Consider the following 15,212-nt stretch of genomic DNA (forward strand, 5'->3'; position numbering starts at 1 on the left):
TAAAAATAATAATTAAGGTGGTCACATGTGCATTTACGAGGTCTTAATATAATGTGATGAGGAAAACAGATTATGAAACAATATAGAAACTAATTTAAGCCAAAATCATGGTACGTAGTAAATACAAATCTATTCATCTATTATTATGGCAGCAACTTTGCAATTCCCTCTTCAATAAAAAAGGGGAAAAACATTATAAGAAAAGTCCTTGGCATATTTTTAATACATAGGAAAATTAATATCCTCTGCTTAGTTTGTTGAGAGAATGAAGTACTGCTGTATACTACTTCCACTGAAATTTCATTATTAAAAAATACTTTCACGGTTTCATCTCGCTAATCTTACTTAACTTCGATACCATATAAACTAATACGTAAAAGATGGAATATCGTTGTATGATTGTAGTCTATGTCTATCGATCAAAGTGACATAACAACATATAGGGTATATTATATGCCACACCTGGTCTCTTTGAGGCTGCTGTTTCTGCTATTACTTTCGTACAACTTTAGGAGAAGTCATATTATGTTCCTAAATAATCTAATATAAAAAAAAAGACATGCCCGCTGAGTTTCTTGCCAATTCTTCTCAGGACGGAGGCCAGTTTTTGTGAATTGCCGGTAGTTCTTTTGACGTTCAACAAGTACGTACTTTCATTTATGTTGAATAAACTTTTTTTTTATTTTGATTTTAAGGAAATATTTAAAAAAAAAATTTGAGTATTCATGGCGAGAAACTCGGCGAGCTGATTCATGGGTTAGGTTGCACGGCGAACTCTTTGTCGAGTTCGACGAGTACGGTTACCGAGGTCCCTAAGCCTGCTCCTAGTGTTAGAGCTGAAGGCGTCTAATGCAAAGGTTATTGGATCTGATGGATCCGTAAGGACGTGTCTAGGGCGTCGACGGTGACTGGCTATAATGGCAACGATAAGGCGATTATCATGACGCATAGCCTTATCGAAGTACCGTTCCGACGCTGACTTCATGTATTTCTGGATAGATTCGAGGCCCAGGTCGTCGTGTAGGTCAACGTTCCTCACGAACCACGGAGCTCCGACGGCTAAACTGCAAAAGCGGGATTGTAGAGATTGGAGGGTGTCTATGTGTGTGCGGGTCGCGTGAGCGAACACCACACTCGCGTAAGTCATGACGGGCCTTATGCAAGTTTTGTAAAGTGTCACCTTGTTCCGAAGGGACATTTTACTCCGCTTACAGATCATGGGGTAGAGTCTACCGAGAATAAACGCGGCACGGTCACGGTCACGGACTGATTTTATATGCGGGCGGAATGTCATCGATGCATCCAGGGTAACGCCCAGGTACTTGACCTTCCTGGCCCAGGGTATGGGTTGTCTAAAGAGAGTAATCGGGGGTGTGAGATTCCTCCTCCTAATTCGGGAGGAAATCCGTGTGGAGCTTCCCCTCTGAAATAGCACCGCAGTACTTTTCGCTGGGTTGATGTCTATGCGCCATTTTCGGAACCACTGTCCTAGGGCTAGGGCTGCGCTCTGAAGCTTCTTCGCGATTAGAGACTTGTTTCTACTGGAATAGTAAACAGTCGTGTCGTCGGCGAATAAAGCTAAATGGGTCGGCGGCGACCGGGGAATATCGTTAACGAATAAGCTAAATAGGAGGGGTGAGAGGACAGAGCCTTGCGGGACTCCAGCTGTGAGAGGTCGTGGGGAGGAGCGGGTTCCCTCGACTCGATATCGAAAAGAGCGGTTCGACAAGAAGTCCCGTATGATGAGCACGAGACTATCCGGCATGCCCATGTTGAATAGTTTGAAAATCAAACCGTTGTACCAGATTTTGTCGAACGCTTTTGCGACGTCGAAGAAGAGAGCTCCCGTGTATAACGGTTTTGGTCGATTAAGCCCCACAAGAATATGCTCCGTGAGGCGGTGCACCTGTTGAACGCATGAGTGATTTGTACGGAATCCGAATTGTTCATCGATGAGAATGCCCTTTGATGAGACGAAGTCTCTGAGGCGTTTGTAGAGCAGACGCTCATACAGTTTGCCTAGAGACATGAGGAGGCTAATCGGGCGATAGCTCGTCGGATGATTTTTTGGTTTACCGGGTTTATGTATGCCGATAACGTCCGCTTCTTTCCACACCGCGGGAAAGATACAGTTCGCCATAGCGGCATTGAAAATAGATGCCAACATCACGATGAGTTGGACGGGTAGAAGTTTAATAACGCGGTTGGATATACCGTCGGAACCGGGAGCCTTGCGGGGACGTAGGTATTTGATCAAGTCTTTAACTTCCATCGGGGTGACGGGTGGTAACGCATCCGAGGGTGGCAAGGAGGCTTTGCGTTCTACCTCACTGTCTACTAATTCTACATGAACAGGGTCCACGGATTGAGTGCTGGGCGTGCACTGGGTTTGCAATGAATCGGCCAGCAGCTCTGCTTTTTCGTCATCATCGAACGCCGCGGGTCGGCCTGAGGGGCCTACGAGGGGGGGCATAGTTACTACCGTATCCGATTTGAGAGTACGAGCTAAGCGGTAGTAAGACCTTTGGGAGGGCGCGAGTCCTTCTAAGAAATCAGACCATCTGGCATCTCGGACTTCAGCGATGCGAGACTTTACGTCGCGTTGTAGGGCACGCATTCGAATACGATTTTCCGCGGTAGGATACCTGTCGTAGGCGCGTATCGAGGCGTTCTTAGCTCTAAGGAGTTCCCTAATATCGTCGGACAATTTGAAGCGGTAAAGGAAGTCCTCCGCTACAACTTGTTTCGATGACCTATCTAATGTCGAGGTGATGTGTGAAGTTAAGATGTCTATGGCTTCAGCGGTATCCTGGGGAGACGGGGTAGAGTCCGGGCTAAACGGGAGCGATGGTGGATCAGATTCAGCCATGCTGATGCCCAGCGTGTGCCAATCCACCACAGTCCTCGTGACGGGAACGGAATCGGGAGCGCGACCGAGCTTCATAACGACGGGACGGTATAAAACGTACTGAGTAACTTCATGAAGTACGAGGAACTCGTTATGTTTCATATTTGAAATTAAATTCTCCGAATTCATTCCACAGCCAAAGGAACTTGAGAAAAATATATTTGATTCTGAAATAGAATGTTTGTTTCTTACTCTTGCCACTTATCTTGTTGTTGGTTCCTTAATTGTTCGAATTTCATGTAGGACTAAGTAGTTTGAACAAATAAAACGATTTCTGATTATTATTTTTTTATTGCTTAGATTGGTGGACGAGCTCACAGCCCACATGGTGTTAAGTGGTTACTGGAGCTCATAGACATCTACAACGTAAATAAATGCGCGTAAACCCACTTTGAGATATAAGTTCTAAGGTCTCAGTATAGTTACAACGGCTACCCCACCCTTCGAACCGAAACGCATTACTGCTTCACGGCGGATATAGGTGGTACCTACCCGTGCGTTTATTACACGATGTTATTTCTTCACCGTGGAAGTCAATCGTCAACATTTGTTGAGTACCTATTTCATTAGAAAAATTGGTATCCGCCTGCGGGATTCGAACACCGGTGCATCGCTACACACGAATGCACCGGACGTCTTATCCTTTAGGCCACGACGACTTAAAAGTGTTTCAGTAATTGTCTTGACTTTATTACTTCGAGTTTACATAATTTTGCTGTTTAATAAATATTATCCTGTCAACTCAGAAGTATAACGATGAAAGTACTAAAGACGAGTTAACGACTGTAATAACTGCGTTGTTCGTTCTACAAAGTATACGCCAGTTAACTGTTTTAGTAAGAATCACGCCGATTACGAGCCCTTAGAGGTTGTGCTTTGAATTATAGCTTCGACATAACCATAACTTACTTGTATATCTTTGTATGCGCTTAAAGTGGCCGGCAATAATTAGCGACGAAATCGACTGATTCATTTCGGCGCTTTCTTCGAGGATAAAATAGTATTTATAATTAATTTAGTTTCAATTAGCTTTTAAAAGTGTCTTCAGTGATACGTAGCGGAATGCCTATCCGTTGCTGATATTCATGATCCATAGTAATAGTAATCACTTACTATTAGGTGGACCGTAGACTCACCTGCCTACTATAGTTTTAAAAAGACATCTGTGTTGCTGTATTTTATACTTTGCTTTGTATTTATTTAAACCTTTAATAAGGCTTCAAAGTTTATCTAAATAAGTAGCACCCTCCAACCTGATCTTTAAAATAAGTGACAATTAGAACTGAGCTCTCTGGAATACATAATGTTATATGTATATCTTGTGAACGTAATTGGGAAAATATTGGGATCGAGCTTCCGATCTCCATTCCCTACACTTAGCTATGAGCGTAATGAAATTGAACGGAAATATATTAACGAAATAGATTTATGAGAGCAACATGCTCAAAAAATTTCAAATCAGGAGATATTTTAATATGCCCTTTTGAAAATTTGGTTTCCTATAGATGAAAGCAACTAAATATTATCTGATATATTTATAATTCATAGGAAATATCTTAATAAGTTTGCAACATTACGTGAACATAAATCTATAATAATACACTTTGAATAAAAATAAATTCTATCTATTTGAATAAATATTTTGAAGCCCTTTTTTATTCCTACCTATTGGTAGTAGCCTCGGGTGGTTATGCTAGCTTTGCTGGACGTGTAGGCAAGATTAGGCTTAGACTGGAGACATTTCTAACACTAGCCCTAACAAGAGTAGTGCTTCGCCGAATCTAACACTGGATCGGAATCGCGACCCACTGAGAAGATCCGGCGAGAAGCTTAGTGGGCTGTGTCTGTGGGTTAGTTTTCACGACGAACCCTTCGTTGCATTGAATTGGTACGACGAGAGCGGTGACTGGAGCTTGGAATGCCTAGAAGTATCGATAGTGAATCGGGAGGATCCGTAATGACATATTTCGGGCGACGGCCACTGTTTACCGTTTAGTCGTCTGGACACTTTAGGAAATATTTACGGTGTTGTACCATTAAATACTATGACGAAGTTCAAGAAAAACTTTTCGATTGATTACAAACCTTTTTTAGTATAATGATATTTTAAATGTACGATTCGACGACAGTAATTTACAATATTTATACAATATTTAGTTTCGCTATAGAAAATCAACGTCGTTTTATAAAAAAAAAAATTATTTAGATACACATAAATGAAATTACTTTTACCGTTTATTTGAAGTTCTGAAATAAATCCAACATAGCAGATTTTTTCTCAAATGAAACAATTGTATTTTTATTTCTTAATGGTATGTATAGGCGTTCGGAAACTTTTTCAATAGATGGAGGAGGTCCTTAAATAGCTTAACTTTTCTTTGTCCTTTGTCCGCTGTATTTATTTCGAACAAGCCTTAAAGAAACGTTTATTTTCTCTTAGATCTTTTGAAACTTTTTTGCAATGTCCAAATGTTTTTTTAATTAAATATTTTTTTATGTTTCCGTGGGTCTCAGAATTTGTAACAACGGTCAAATTTATTGAGGAATCTGTAAATTTGTGATTCTCTTGATAATCGAAATTCCTGTTTCTTTAAGAAGGAAATAAGTAGAAGGTAGTTCGTGTCCAGAGGCGAGAAAAGTACTCATTTTAAAAAGTTGTTCTTAAGTTCTCTCCCTTTATTTATTCATTGCTTTAATGGGTGAATAAAGAGAACGGTGCTAAGTGGTGTTCCTTCACCTGGTGTCAAGTGGTTTTCAGAGCCATCATAAAGTGAATAGCGTCCCCAAACTACATAACATGAGATAAAAATCTTAATTCCGTTACATAGCAGCTGTCCTACCCTTGCGAAGTTCTCGTGGCCTAAAGGATAAGACGTCCGTTGCATTCGTATCTAGTGATGCAACGGTGTTCGGATCCCGCAGCGGGTACCAATTTTTCTAACGAAGTACGTACTTGACAAATGTTCACGATTGACTTCCACGGTGAAGGAATAACATCCTGTAATAAAAATCAAACCCGCAAAATTATAATTTGCGTAATTACTGGCGATAGGAACTCTTGTGAGTCCGCACAGGTAGATACCGTCACCCCGCCTATTTCTGCCGTCAAGCAGCGTTTCGGTTTGAAGGGTGGGGCAGCCGTTGTAACTATACTGAGACCTTAGAACTTATATGTCAAGGTGAGTGGCGCATTTACATTGTAGATGTCTATGGGCTCCAGTTACCACTTAACACCAAGTGGGCTGTGAGCTCGTCCACCCATCTAAGCAATAAAAAAAATAAAAAAACGCAACACTCATGCCTTTGTGCCAGAAAAAAGCAGGATGGTGATATATACCCGTGTAGCGGCAGCTATTGTATATTAGACTAAAAGATATCTGATAATTTCCTGAATCGCGCTAACGACATTTTCTTAAGCTTGCAGGTATTCAAGTTCGGAACAGTAGCATTGGGACTGTCGGCCCACTGTGCAACTTCACCCGCTCTTCCCGTTGTCACTTACAGCAAACCCGGCAGAAATTTGAACACTGTTTTTTTCAAACATCAACACAAAGCCTGAACGAACCATTTCACTTCACGTGAAGTGAAACCTGTATGTATAGGTAATTCAATAATTGCTGGAACCAATAAGCGACAGATAATAATTCTGTAAGTAAGTTAAAGCTACTGACGCATTAGAGACGCACTGTTACGTGTTATAACTTGACGAAGACTATAATGCTTGTTTACGAGCAAACATAAAAGTCGAAACCAGTGGCCGGGAAAAATTTCGTGTCTGGAATCAACTTGAACGGACGGAACGACAACCTTCCTTACGATCTACGTAGGTAATGTTTTCCCACGAAGTACCTACATGCCAAAATTACATCAAAACCTTATTAGATTATTTTTGCGTTCAGAACTTTTCAAGTTTGAAGTTTGAAATTTGAAGAAGATTTTTGGAGTTTCAAGAGTAAAAATCAGATTTATTTGCGTTTGCATTTAAACCGCTTCTTGTTTTTAAATTGTGGGTAGTGGTAGTAACATTATTTACGCTAATAATTTAGTAACATAAGTAGCAACTTTTTTTTATTGTTGCTTAGACGGTTGGACGAGCTCACGGCCCACCCGATGGTTACCGGAGCCCACAGAAATCTACAACGTAAATGCCGTCACCTACTTCGAGATAATAGTTCTAAGGTCTCAGTTTTTACAGTACAACGGCTGCCCAACCCTTCGAACCGAAACGCAATACTGCTTCACGGTAAATTTCTGCCGTAGGTGATGGTACCTACCCGTGCGGACTCACAAGGTCCTACCATCAGTAATTACGCAAATTATAATTTTGCGGGTTTAATTTTATTACACGATGTTATTCGTTCACCGTGGAAGCCAATCGTGAACATTTGGTAAGTACTATTTCATTACGATACGAATCCACCGGACGACGCCTTATCCTTTAGCACGCGACAACTACCGAATTATATGTGGGATGTCGTAGTAGGATAAATTAATATTTCCTCATGTGTTTCACAAGTAATTTTATTTCTTTTCTTCTCTACGTAACGACTAACATCTTTTCTGGGCAACCTCATGATATTGACATCATAGGTACACATCTGAAATAGATAGAAAATCAGGGGAGTAGTAAATATATATAAAAGTTTTGTGTTAAGTAACTACCTATGCAATTTATAAATATTATTATCGGAATGTTTGTGTATATATGAATAAAATATATAACTTAATGGTTGCTTATTTCTCCGATTGAGAATCTAAAAAGCTGTCAATTGTTCTGATAAACTCTGGGATCGAGATAAGCGAGACGAATCACTATATTATTGAGATGTCGTTAAATTAATTATGATTGATTTTTAACTATAGTGAATTTTCACTTAAATATGTATATTATTCTAAGTAAGTACATGTAGATACGTACATGTATAAGTCATGTCTACATCTTTTTTTATTTCTTCATTTGTTGTTTAGCACATATATAGTAGCTATAATTAGTAAAATTGGTAAGCTAAAAGTAGCTAGTAGCTATAAACAATTGAAAAATCAACCTAATGTTTCAAGATGGGTGCCGACATTCAAGTTATGACGACTATAACCACTTAACACCAGGCGGACCACGACTTAGACGAACGATGTACTTTAGTAAAAAATGGATGAAGATGAAATTCGGAGGAAGCAAGGAAAAATCTTTTGATCTAAAAATCAATTTCCAGTTGCAAGAACAGTTCCGATGGTTACTGATATATTTTAACGTATTTTCTCTTACGATCTTGCTCTATATAGATTAGGGTCGTCGGAATTATCTGAAATATGTTTTTGTTATTGTATTTTCGGAGTTGTACAAACATTTGTCGATTTTACTTAAAAACGCTTACCCTTTAATTTTATTCGTTAACATTTTCCCAATACTTTGGTGACTATGGACACAGAAAGATTTAGAATAAGAAACACTTCAACTGACCCCTAAAATTATATTATTTTAACTGAAGCTCTCTTGTTATGGAAATTTAGTAAAAACTACTATTTTATTATAGTATTAATATATACATAGAGGTGTGCAAAGATTCGCAACACGTATAATAAATATTTAGTTAACGAATTTCGTTACATTGTCTGTCTCATTAATGAAATAATATGATAATGCACCCTGAATATTTTTTAAGCTTCAGCGAAATCGATGCTTTGCCATGGAAATAGGAAAGTAGGAGGTGTTCCCATCCGCGTAGGCTCCGTACACAAAGAGAACTCAATTTCAATTTACTTTGTCGGCTGTCTTTCTAGGAACAGAAGACCCAAGTAATTTATGTTCGTGAATTTGTATGCAATTTCCCCCGGATGTGGGAGATTACATCGCTAAAGCAATAAGCGTGGTGAATGGTCGGTCGGTACTAACTCGCTTAGGTTGGAACAAAGTTTTTGATGAGTCTTGTGGTTACTTGTTTAAATTATGTTTTTATTGCACGGTCCTCCAGATACCGAATTGCATTAACTGTTTTGCCTCTATTTTGTGTATTAATCTGATAAAATCGCTAGAAGTTTTTCGTCATTGTTAAGAAAAAGTAATTTGGCTTGGCCGGATTTGTTAGCTAAGTGACGATATCAAAATACTTTATGATGAGATAGATATTAATAGCACACGATTCGTCTCTAAGGGAGAGTAATGACCTTCTCGATTTCCTAATTCATCCCACACAAAAACAACAACATTTCTTATATTAAATGAAACTGATTTTCTCTGGTAATGGTATTTATTATATTGCTATTATAATAATATGTTGAACGTGTGTGTTTGTTTTTTTTTAACTAGATCAAAATCGCTTTGGCTTTAGTTCTAGGGAGTAATTACATTTCCATTTTTTTAGCGATATTCCTAAATCCTTGACTTATGTTAACTATTTAAGTATACTAGAGGTCCCGCAGTGACGGGGGATCCGGGGAGACTGCGCGTGGGCTGGATAGCGGCCCACGTGCGTCTCCAAGAACCACGTGCCTGGCGATGCCTCCGATGCTTCAGCGCGGGGCACGGCCTCGCTAGGTGCACCAGCTCGGTTGACCGCAGCGGTCTGTGCTTCCGTTGCGGCCAACCGGGCCACAAAGCGGCGTCCTGCACGGCCGCCCCGCACTGCGCTCTGTGCGCTGCGGCCGGGCGCAGGGCAAACCACCGGGCGGGAGGCAAGGCGTGTTTCCCGTCCGGTGATAACACCGAACGAAACCGGCGCCGGAAATCAAAGCGCCGGCAAAAGAGAAGGTTGGCCAGAGGAGCACTGGTCAACGTTGTAATCCCCGTTGCGGCGCCGGTGCCGGAGAGCGGGGGCAGCGGTGAAGGGGAGGGGGCGATGGATGTGGTCCAACAGTAATGGACCGCACCTATCGCTTCCTCCAAGGAAACCTTAACCACTCCGCCAGAGCTCAGGACATGCTGTCTCAGAGCATGGCGGAGTGGTCCATAGATGTGGCTGTGGTCGCCGAGCCGTACTTCGTTCCCCCGGCAAATGATTGCTGGTTTGGGGACGATGGCGGCCTGGCGGCCATAGTCATAAGAAGAGACGCGGCGATCCCCCCCTGGCGATGGTGACCAGGGGCCAAGGGTTCGTCGCAGTGCAGCTGGAAGGGACCGTCGTGATCGGGGCATACTTCTCTCCGAACAGGCCTACCGTCGAGTTCGGGCATTTCCTGGGCAGGATCGGGGCGATTGCTCGCCGCCTCGCTCCTCGTCCAGTGATTCTCGCGGGGTACCTCAATGCGAAGTCTGTCGCATGGGGCTCCCCCCGCTCGGACGCTCGGGGTAGGCTACTGGAGAGGTGGGCGAACGCGGCCGGCCTCTGTTTGTTGAATAGAGGGTCGGTTGCGACGTGCGTGCGGTGGCAGGGCGAGTTCATTGTGGACGTTACTTTTGCGAGCCCGGCCATCGCGCGCCGTATCCGCGACTGGAGGGTTTTGGAGGGGGCGGAGACGCTGTCAGATCACCGATATATTCGGTTTGATCTCTCCGCCCGCTCCGCAGTCGCGGACGCTTACGGTGACTACCCACATGGTGCGCCCCGGTCATTCCCCAGGTGGGCATTGAAGCGCCTGAATAAGGCGCTACTGATGGAAGCCTCTACGGTGGCGGCGTGGACGCCCATGCGTCCATATCCGGTTGAGGTCGAGCGCGAAGCGGGGTGGTTCCGGGACACGATGTGACGCATCTGCGACGTATCGATGCCCCGGATCAGCCCTCGGCCTCCCAATCGCCAGGTGTACTGGTGGTCGCCCGAAATCGCGCAACTCCGCGTGGAGTGCGTTCGGGCGAGGCGCGAGTGCGCCAGGCATCGCCGCCGTCGCTTGCCGCGGTGCAACGATCCGGTTGTGTTCGCGGTGGTGGAGGCCCGGCTGTACGGCACATTTCGCGTCGCGCAGAGGGCTTTGTAGCTGGCCATCAGAAAAGCCAAGAACCAACACATGGAGGGTCTCTTGGAGACGCTGGATGAGGATCCGTGGGGGCGACCCTATCATATGGTGCACAATAAAATGCGCCCATGGGCCCCCCCAATCACGGAGCGTCTCCAGCCACAGCAGTTGCGGACATCGTCTCGGCGCTGTTCCCGCAGGAGCGGGAGGGATTTATCGCTCCCGCTATGGACGTCCCGTCGGAAAACGGCGGCGACGCCTCTGCTGAGGTGCCCCATATAACGGGGGCGGAGCTCCATGTGGCCGTGCGTAAAATGTGCGCGAAGGACACTGCGCCCGGTCCGGACGGCGTCCATGGCCGGGTTTGGGCCTTGGCTCTTGGTGCCCTGGGGGACCGACTCTTGAGGCTTTACAACTCCTGCCTCGAGTCGGGACGGTTTCCTTCATCGTGGAGGACGGGCAGACTCGTGCTGTTGAGAAAGGAGGGGCGCCCGGCGGATACTGCCGCCGGGTACCGTCCCATCGTGTTGCTGGATGAGGTGGGCAAGCTGCTGGAACGCATTCTGGCGGTCCGCATCATTCAGCATCTGGTCGGGGTGGGTCGAGGCGGATCTCGCCCAAGCCCTGGCCCTCTAAGTGTTTCGGGTCTCCCTCACATGTCGGCCTGGGGACCGAGGAAGGGGGCCTAAGAAGACGACGTGCAAGCTGCTCTGCACGCGTTTTATGCATGAGCATCCGGGCGATGGAAGGCCGGCTATCCTCAACCCACGCTGGTTCTGACCCAGTGGGGTATTCCGTAGGATAGACCATTCTAACCGGCGCCATCTAGGCGGGCTTCGGATAGCCTGCCGACCGAGAGGTCTGGTGGTCGTGGCGCCGACGACCGCCAGTCCGGCGTCCCGAGGGGGAGGGTGATGGGAGAGATGTGCTCCGCACTAAACGCTTCACTTTCCCCCCTTGCCTTTTCATGAGTTTTGTCTCATGCGAGGTTTGGACGTTGGTTGTTGAGAGACAGGAGGTTTTAGTCGGTTCGACTCCGACATGCCCCGCCTTCCATCCCCAGTGAAGGGCGGAAGAAAAAAAAAAAAAAAAAAAAACGCAGTATAATTGACCGCAGACTATAATTAATTGGAATTGTAAGTGTAAGTGTATTCTCAATTTGACAACAGACGTCAAGAACAAAAGTTTGACAATAAATAGTATGCATGCGTGTGTGCGTCAAATACATGGTATGTAGTGTGTGTAATGTTTTCTTTATTGATTTAAAGTATCTTTTATGCATTATTTAAAAAAAATATTAGCATTGTGCACTTCTTCTCTATATTCTCTATAAGTGTGGAAAATTTCATACTCCTCCGTCCGCGCAATTTTCGTAAAAAGGGATACAAAGTTTTTGCTTCACGTATTAATATATAGATATCCTATATTGTCCTAAATAGACAACTGTAATAATAAAAACGCTTTCGGTTCACGCTAAATATCAGTTTTGTTACTCGTTCTGACCTCTGTTGCACTGTGTACCTACTAATACACAAAACTAATATTTCGTAATAGGTAAAAATCGTTGTGTATAATGATAGATAGATAGGCATATAAAATACTGTTACATCAGACACAAGATACAGCGAATTTGTGTCTACAGATAACGTGACAATGTGCGATCTTTTTTGGTAATAAAATTTTCTTTGAGACATCCCTGAGATGGAAAGCATTACCCGAAAAGTAGACCTGAAAGGAGGTGGATACTCATATAAATGAATAACATCTTCCATCAAATAGATGTATTGTTACGCGCTGGGGTTCGGGATAAATAAAATTCTACCGAAGTACAAATTAAAAACTATATTCAACACTTAGAACACTTAAAACACTTTGAAATTCTCGATTCGCTTCTTCCGCTTCGCTTCAGGTGACCCGTTCGCTGTTTCGCTTCGAGTAGTTCCGATTACTGACTGACTGCGTGCCATCTCTGCAACGCTGTTATAGCCGATACCACATCCCTAGAATTATCGAGAATATTACACACATTACGAATATTGTGTTTCCGCTATCTGACAATAAATGGCGTTGTACTTCTCGAGCGTTCTAGGTCCTTCGATATACGTTCGACTATTCGGCGATAGATGGCGTTACTACTTTCATAAATCTTGTATAATTAATTTCTTTTATAGGAAATTCTAAATGAGTTTACAGTTTCGAATTTGTAAATGATTTTTGTCATATAAAAATCATTCTAGTTCTGTGCAACGAAATTTATACGAACACGTAGTATGATTTCGTGTATAAGCGTGACTTGGCGCGATCAATCCCTCTTATGATCGGAAGGGAGCATTTGTCAAGGGTTGTTTGAGGAGTCTCAGAAAGAATTATGGAACTCGACAATATAAATGCACACTGCGAACTGAGAAACTTATTCGGCTTTAGTGTACCATTTCAAAAATTAGTGTTTTTTGCACTAGATAAATTATTTCAAATTAATAATTTATATTATTACAATGTTGAAAAAATCAGATTTGCTTATTCAAATAATAGTCATATTATTACAAAACAGGATAATAGAGCATAATTTTGTACAAAAAAATAATTTAAATTATGTAGTATTTTCAAGATATGTATGTACCATGTACATAATATGTATTATAGTAATAAAATGAAAATACATTTAACCACTTGTTTCTTTTGTTCAGTTTTAGATATTCAAATAAAATCCCTTTAAGGTTTTCCCCAATCATTATAAAGGATTTGTAAGCCCTTACAAATCTATAATAGAATACTTTTTGGCCTAAATAAGTATGCCAGACCGTATAATTTGTTCGTGCTGCCCTGAGGCACTCCATCCGGTTGACTGGGCTTTATTTTAATGTTTCTATCCCAGATGATTGAATTTTTATTAGATTCATTTTGCGACAGTTTTTTTGTTTACCGTACTCAGATAGATGCGGCACAGTCTGCTTGAAGCTCAATATTCTGTTTTAATTTGACTGTAATCGTGCCTTTTATTAAGTCTGTAAACTATTGGAAACACCCGTAACTGCGAAATCATAATGAGATAGATTAATTCCGAACACATTTTCGATTAAAGAGATTTAATTAACTGTTATATAACTAGATGGCCGGTCCATAGAACGCCTCGTTGTACAGGGAAGCGTTGATGGTACAAGACCGCGCGGGAGGCCACCAATGCCGTGGACCGACCAAATTAAAACTGCAGTGGGAGGTCCCCTAAATGAGTGCAGTAGAATGGCCTCGAGCAAGGAGAGATGGCGCGACATCGTGAGACGCATCAAGTCTGCCCCTGTCAACACTACATGACGATCACGACCACTCTGTCAGGAGTGACACGACTGAGAAGAAGAAGAATAATTAATAAATTAAAACGAAAATATGTCACAGTGATATCTGAACAATAGCAATGAACAGCATATGCGACTTCGGACATATTATATTGTATCCAAATGTATTGTTACATTCACACTGCTTTATGTCAAAGGATCGGTAATCGTTTAACATCAGCTGCCCATCGTATATTCTGTCCAAAAATTCAATGCACTTTATAATTTATCCTCAAAGAAAGCTACCATTTTATTTTCAACATCGAGGAAAATTATTATCTTGTCTTTCTTACTGGTGGTAACTTTGTTTTTTACTGGTGGTAGGACCTCTCGTGAGTCCGCACGTGAGGCAGTAATGCGTTTCGGTTTGAAGGGTGGGGCAGCCGTTGTAACTATACGTAGACCTTAGAAATTATATCTCAAGGTGGGTGGTGCATTTACCTTGTAGATGTCTATGGGCTCCAGTAACATCAGGTGGGCTGTGACTTCGTCCACAAATCAAAGCAATAAAAAAAAACATGCGAAACTCAATACAATTTGTTCGCGTAGAACATCTATATTTCATCTACTTTACGCAATGTGCAGAGCATGTTTCGTTTGCAATTAAATTGCCAAGTGAATTAGGAAAGGTAGGCGAGACAGTGACGGCTGTCGTGCCACATAAAAACTTCCACTAATGTCATGTGGTAATGTAATCATGTAATTGTGTTCCGCTTTCTGTTGTTACAAGGTAATTGACCGAGAAAGAAATGTACTTAGGTAGAATTACACCAAGGTTATTGATGCGATGTTTTGCTGATGTTCGGTACATGAACGAGCTCATTGTCCAGCTGCTGTTAAGCGGCTACCGGGGCTCATAGAAATGAACAACCTAAATACTGGTGGTAGGACCTCTTGTACTGATGGTAGGACCTCTTGTACTGGTGGTAAGACCTCTTGAACTGGTAGTAGGACCTCTTGAACTAGTGGTAGGACCTCCCGCTCTGGTGATAGGACCTCTTGTGAGTCCGCACGGGTAGGTATCACCACCCTGCCTATTTTTGCCGTAAAGCAGTAATTCGTTTCGATTTGAAGGGCAGGGCAGC

General features: G+C 42.8%; 1 long non-coding RNA gene across 2 annotated transcripts; it reads left to right on the plus strand.

The window, feature by feature from the left end:
* The first annotated feature begins 5,983 nt into the window (after positions 1-5,983).
* On the plus strand, positions 5,984-13,461 carry LOC134199509 (uncharacterized). 2 transcript variants are annotated; one of them, XR_009974024.1, is made up of 3 exons: positions 5,984-6,510; positions 7,104-7,296; positions 7,967-13,461. It is a non-coding gene; the product is annotated as an uncharacterized LOC134199509 (long non-coding RNA). The 2 variants fall into 2 exon arrangements; XR_009974023.1 differs by lacking the exon at positions 5,984-6,510 and having other exon boundaries at positions 6,582-7,296.
* The last annotated feature ends 1,751 nt before the right edge of the window (positions 13,462-15,212 follow it).

The sequence above is a fragment of the Bombyx mori genome, chromosome 10, assembly GCF_030269925.1.
Source record: "Bombyx mori chromosome 10, ASM3026992v2".
Lineage (NCBI taxonomy): Eukaryota > Metazoa > Arthropoda > Insecta > Lepidoptera > Bombycidae > Bombyx > Bombyx mori.